Raw genomic sequence first — 5427 nt, forward strand, 5'->3', positions numbered from 1 at the left:
GGGCCTCTCACTGTTGTGGCCTCTCCCGTTGCGGAGCACAGGCTCCGGACGCGCAGGCTCTGCGGCCATGGCTCACGGGCCCAGCTGCTCCGCGGCACGCGGGATCTTCCCGGACCGGGGCACGAACCCGCGTCCCCTGCATCGGCAGGCGGACTCTCAACCACTGCGCCACCAGGGAAGCCCCCCAATCCTCTTTAAAATAATGACTTCATTATTTTATAGAGAACATTAGTATTTTTTCCTATATATCTTTAGATGAAAGAGCTGTGCTAAAATAAATGAGCTTTCAGGTGGTCCACGATATTTAACTCTGTGAATGAAGAGATGTGACATGGGTAGATTGGGTGTTGGGGTGTTGACATGGGCTCAGTCTGCTGCTTTTGGAGCTGTGGCTGCTTTGGGTGACCTACAGTGGACGATGCTGGTTGCTGTTGGTTATTGGAGGTTGATGTTCTTGTGGTGAGTTCTAAACACAGAGATGGAGTTTAAGGATCATGTCCCTCTGAGTTAGAGAATACATGTGACTTTTAAAGGCACAGCCCTCTCGAAACGTATCAGTGAATACTTCGGGATTGAGCGAGTGTGGACCCAGATTGGTACTTCCTTATTGACTCTTTACTTAATCTCTGTTGGCCTGAAGTCAGCTTCTCCAGAAGGGCGGGGGAGAAAGGGAAGGTCTTCAAAATCCAGCCTGTGCACACCATGGTACATGTAAGCCAAAGGAGCAAGTTACTGACTGTGTGTACAGCTGTAAGAGTCACAGATGGGAGGCACTCCCCTGGTGGTCCAGTCAGTGGTTAAGACTTTGCCTTCCAATGCAGGGGGTGCGGGTTCGATCCCTGGTTGGGGAGCTAAGATCCCACATGCCTCGAGGCGAAAAAACCAAAAAACATAAAAGAGAAGCAATATTGTAACGAATTCAATAAAGCTCTGACGTTCCCGTGATCTAAGACCCATGGTTTGAGGCCATTGTGCTCTTATCCTTGACTGAGATATGAAAGGCACACTCTTCTGTTTTGCTTATTAAAAAAAAAAAAAAAAAAAGAGTCACAGATGGGGTAGTACCCACCATTGATCAGTGGTCACAGCCCCTGTGTTACTGGTCAAGGATTGTTTGTGCTTTGTTCGCTCTGACGTTCCCGTGATCTAAGACCCATGGTTTGAGGCCATTGTGCTCTTATCCTTGACTGAGATATGAAAGGCACACTCTTCTGTTTTGCTTATTGTGGATAAGTGTGACTCCTGATGTGGGTTGAAGCTTTCGCTTTTCTTCAAGGTCAAAGCTGTTGGTGATTTTCTCACTGTCATGGCGTGAAAGGTGACCGAGTAGACTAGCTTTTGTTCTCCTGTGTTGTATCTTATTTTTTAATAAAATTACTTCTGTAAAAATGAATTTCTTGGCACCCTCTATCTTGCTTTTATATGTTTCCCCACTAATTTTAAATTTTTGGGTACTCTAAAACAAAATTGATGTTAAGGTGCAAGGATGAACTTGAAAGAACGGAGCAGTCAGGTGGCACGGATTATGTCATGTTTTATTTGAAAAAATTTTTCATCTTGTGCAATTTGTGATCAGTATGACACTGGGTTAGGGGTTCATTGATGCCCATCTCCTTTCCAAACACGCTGCTGATTTTCCTTCTCATCCAGAGATTAGCGATGCAAAGAAGTGTGCGTTGGTGGTCGGTGTGTCCTGCTATTGTTGTAAATGCTCTGATCTTTTACAAAATACTGCTACTTAGGGGCTTCCCTGGTGGCGCAGTGGTTGAGAGACCGCCTGCCGATGCAGGGGACGCGGGTTCGTGCCCCGGTCCGGGAGGATCCCACGTGCCGCAGAGCGGCTGGGCCCGTGAGCCATGGCCGCTGAGCCTGCACGTCCGGAGCCTGTGCTTTGCAACGGGAGAGGCCACGACACTGAGAGGCCCGCGTACTGCAAAAAAAAAAAAAAAAAAAAAAAAATACTGCTACTTAGAAAAGATTGGGGCACCCAAGTGGACCAGTAGCAAAATTATTTCTCTCTGTCTCTCCTTAATCTCTTTCAACGTCAAAATACAAATGGCATGAGATTTTAGGACCATAGTGCATAAATATTACTGAGTTTGATTGATCTTAACAGAGGTTAGGAATATGATTGGCTACATGTTACAGAAAAACCCAGCTTAACGTGGTTCAACCAGATGAGATTCACTTTGTTTTCCCCACATGATGTGGAGCCCGGAGTCCGGAGCTCGTGCACTTGGTCTCTGGTTACTTATTCTGGGTCCTTGGTTGCTTATTTCTCTGCCCCACCATCCTTAGGGGTCTGTGTCTGTCTCATGGCCCCAAAGTGGCTCCTGCCCCTCCTGGCATCAGGATTGCATTCCAGGCAGCAGAGAAGGGAAGGTGAGGGGTAAACAGCTCTTCCAGTTACTCTCCTTTTAAAGAGCATTGTCCCCAGTACCTACAAAGGGTCAGGTGCTTCCGTCTCATTGGCCAGAACTATGTCACATGACCACCCTAGGTGCAAGGGAGGTGGGAAAGGATTTATTGATGCATTCAACAAAATCAAATTTCTTTTAGTAAAGTAGTAAAGGAGAAGTATTTATTGGATGGGCAATGAACATTCTCTTTCTCATACCTTTGACCAAGAATTTCTGTTCAGTTTAGAGCATCCCTAACTTGTTCTGGATTAGTAAATCCTATGTAATTAGGCCCCTGAGAGCCTTTCTTCCCCATTAGTTTGGGGGTCAGTCTCTGAGACTCCTGCCTCTAGTATCTCTTTGACTTGAAGTCATTGAGCCCTAAGTGATCCCAGACGTGATTCAGTCCTACTGAATCCTACACAGAAATGGAGGGAAGTACTCAGCAGACCCTTCCCTGTGACCCAGGAAGTGTTCTCAGTTTAGCCATCCTTAGGAATGCCTTTGCTTTGGCCCTTGGCCACAAGGTGTTGGCACAGACTGCGATCCCGGTGTCAGCCTTTGTCCTGGAGAGGGAGGAGCCGGGGCTGATCCCCAGCTGAGATTCTTTGCCAGGTTAACATGTTTGTCAAGAGCTGAGCCTGTCCAGGACCAAAAGTGCAAAGAGGTCAGAGGTGAGTAGCAGCAATTGCCAAAAGGCAGTGAGGCTTCCTGAACCTTCCAAGACCCTTGTCTGGACATTCCTGACCTCGTCTCACCAGATACTGTAGCAATCAGGATCCTTCCTTCCCAAGCGCTTAATGAGCTTTGGAGACTTGACTGTCCCAGACTCTTGTAGTGTACTTTTATAATATACTTTATAGAATATTGACCTTAGTTTGTTTTCTCTACATGTTCCCTAGATGTATCTTGGCTGCCATTACGATTCTCGAGGGCAGAGGACATACCTTCCTCTCGAAACCTAGAACACAGTTGTAGCCACACTGCACAGATACAGCACTTCTTAAATTTAAATCTTTAGTCTGAGATTTGCTGAGAAGAATCTATGGTGGGAAAAAAATTCATAACCTTAAAATCATGGACAAAAGGGCTAAAGTCTCGTAGTTGCGTCTTGTCCTCAAACCGCCGCCCCCCCCCGCCCCCCCCGCCAGGGCCCATTTTAGTAGTTCTTCATCTGTCTTATCAAAGACATTGAGATGAAACACTGTTCCTATTTTGTATAGTCTGCTTAAGGAAAAAGCCATCCTGTGTCCTTCACAGATGTCTGGGATGTTTGATTCGTAAGCAGCTCTGATGCATGGTTTTTTTGAGGTGGGGAAGAAATCACACTCGGGTTCTCATTTTCTTACCTGCGACACATCTATTTACCTTGGGAGAAAAACAGTTGTGCTCACAGCTGGAATTGACAACTGTGTTTTTCTTTTTTGCAGTTGGAATAAACTTTTGAGGTCTTTTATTTTTCTTCTTCTTTCAAACTGGTGTACTGTGTTTTCACATAATGTAGTAGCTTTGTAAAATGCCGTGATAATTGACAGTAACCCTTCCAAAGAAGGAAGGGGTGAAACCTTGGAGAAGAAGGTATTGAAACTTATCGTTGGTACTCCACTCTCTTTCTCACTATGCAAATCCATGCTTTTTGTTTTGTTTAGAAAGCTCATTTTGTTTTGAAATGAGAACAGTAGTTTTAAAACGCTGGTCCAAAGATACTTGGTTCCTGGGGAACCCAGCAAAAGATTCCTGACAGCCAGGGGCACTTCTCCACTGGTTTTGTTTGTCTGTGTTTTCTGAGTGGGCGGATCACATTAACTGGAAAGCCAGAAAACAGAGGCATCCTGCACCAGACCTTCTGAATCCAATCACTAAAGCTAGTTATTGCCCAGTTCCTCTTCGGTCTTTCTGGTGCTTTGTTGAGTGTTTGCCTGTCACCTGGTGTTAGCTTCCTGAATAATTAGTCATTGATCGTAGCTTGTAAAGTTGAGTATTTAGTTCATTTGTAAATAATTCAATTAAGTAATATATTAGGTTTATATCTACTGCCTTTCTATTAATTTTCTCTTTTACCCATCTGTATTATGTTTCCTTTTATTGCTTTTTTTGCCTTCTTTTGTACCAATCAAAATTTTCTTTTTTTAATCCCATTTTCTGTCCTTTTGCTATCATTTACTGGGTCACAAAGGTAGGATGTAGTTAATAGACAAAGATCAAGTCGTTTCTTGTTAATGAATACTTATAAAAAGAGCAAGGTATGATGACTAGGTTTTGTCTGTTTATTTACCAATACCCCTCTGAGTTCTTTCCTCTCACCCACCTCAAGGTGGGTCAAACAAGTGACTCTTCTTGATTTATTTGACAAAACCAAGAGCGTGAGACTAGAGACCTCTCTTTCATTACAGAAAGGTGCTTCAAAGTGCTTTCTGTAAAATACTAACCATTTATGTCTTTTAAGCATGTTGGTTGGAGCAGAGAAACTAGTAATTAAGTTTTCATTCTTGAGGGAGTCTTGGTAGAATTTTAAATATAAGAAAGACTGATTGATTGTATCTTGTAGATTTTGAAGGTGTGTTATTGGGGGCATTCAGATTTAGAAATGTGATCTCTTTTTTTGTGGATTTACTCCTTAATATGAAAAGCTTCCCTTTATCTTTTGGTTAGTATTTGCATCGAATACCATTTCCCAGTCTTTTACTTTCAGCCTTTCTGTGTTCTTATATTTAAGGTTTGTCTCTTATACACAACATAGAGCTGTATTTTTATTTCATCCAGTCTGAAAATCCTATTAACTGAGTATTTAGTTCATTTATATATAATGCAATTAAGTAATATATTAGGTGTATATCTGCTGTGTTTCTATCAATTTTCCCTTTTACCCATCTGTATTATGTTTCCCTTTTCCTGCTTTTTTTTGCCTTCTTTTGTATCAATCAAAATTTTCTTTTTTATCCCATTTTCTCTCTCTCTCTCTCTCTTTTTTTCTTTTTTTTTTTTTTTTTTTTTTTTTTTTTGCGGTACGGGGGCCTCTCACCGTTTT

At 42.8% G+C, this 5427-nt stretch overlaps 1 protein-coding gene across 1 annotated transcript in view; it reads left to right on the forward strand.

Annotated features, from left to right (window-relative positions):
* The window catches only part of DOCK1 (dedicator of cytokinesis 1), a 495771-nt gene that overhangs the window by 129677 nt on the left and 360667 nt on the right, over positions 1 to 5427 (forward strand). The window lies entirely within an intron of this gene.

Source organism: Physeter macrocephalus, chromosome 20, assembly GCF_002837175.3.
Source record: "Physeter macrocephalus isolate SW-GA chromosome 20, ASM283717v5, whole genome shotgun sequence".
Lineage (NCBI taxonomy): Eukaryota > Metazoa > Chordata > Mammalia > Artiodactyla > Physeteridae > Physeter > Physeter macrocephalus.